Below are 941 nucleotides of genomic sequence, written 5' to 3'. Positions count from 1 at the left end.
AGGAAAATGGGTGTCGGTGTATTGGTGAACTGCAGCACCAATAAAACATATTCCACCAAGTCTTGTTGCATTGCCTCACCTCCTTCTAACGCAGTGCCGCCCTCGGAGAGTGACAAGTGGTGTCAGAAGTGTGGCTTTGGAGGAACAATGAGGCAATGATGCCCAGAGGTGGAAAAAGAAATAATGAGGCTGAGACTCAAGACAGTACTACAACTATGAGTGGAGCTGAGGCTGCTCCTGGTGCTAGCACTGATGACAAACTGGATCAGCTGGTAAGCCTAGTCCAATCAATGATGCAGTCTCAAACTGCCAGAGACCAGCAGATGGAGAAGGAATCAGCACGCCAAGAAATGAGATGGAAGAATTTACAACATCAGTTTCGACAACTCCAGGCTCATGTGGAGGAACTGAAAGAGGAACGACAGCATGATGGTGACAACATGGAGGAAGATCCTCAAGCGTATTTTGATCAAGGAGATGATGATGAACAAAGTCAGATGTTCTACCGATTACCAGCTGGACAGAGGGAGCCAAAGCTGCTTCCACTGACTTCTGATGATGATGTGGAGCATTTCTTAACAACTTTTGAAAGGATTGCTAAGGTATGTCAGTGGCCTAAAGAAGAGTGGGCGGTCCGACTGGTTCCACTACTTACTGGGAAAGCACGTAGTGCTTATGTGCTGATGGACATTGCACATTCTCACATTTATGACAAGGTGAAAGATGCCATATTGACCAAATATGACATAACGGCCGACACCTATAGAAGGAGGTTTCGATCCCTGGATGTTCATCAGGGTGAGACACCAAAAGAACTTTATGTTCGACTCAAGGACATGTTCTATAAGTGGGTCAAACCAGAGAAGTCAACAGTGAAGGACATTGCAGAACTGATGATCATGGAGCAGTTCCTCAGGATGGTGAATCCAGACTTGGAGGTG

At 46.2% G+C, this 941-nt stretch overlaps 1 protein-coding gene across 4 annotated transcripts in view; it reads left to right on the top strand.

The window, feature by feature from the left end:
- The window catches only part of LOC107083841 (sodium/potassium/calcium exchanger 1-like), a 28,717-nt gene that overhangs the window by 21,759 nt on the left and 6,017 nt on the right, over positions 1 to 941 (top strand). The gene's annotated exons all lie outside the window — the stretch shown is intronic.

This window comes from Cyprinodon variegatus, unplaced genomic scaffold (genome assembly GCF_000732505.1).
Source record: "Cyprinodon variegatus isolate N-32 unplaced genomic scaffold, C_variegatus-1.0 Scaffold86, whole genome shotgun sequence".
NCBI classification, from domain to species: domain Eukaryota; kingdom Metazoa; phylum Chordata; class Actinopteri; order Cyprinodontiformes; family Cyprinodontidae; genus Cyprinodon; species Cyprinodon variegatus.
Note: the sequence above shows the minus strand (reverse complement) of the source record. Positions and strands in the feature narration are given on the sequence as shown.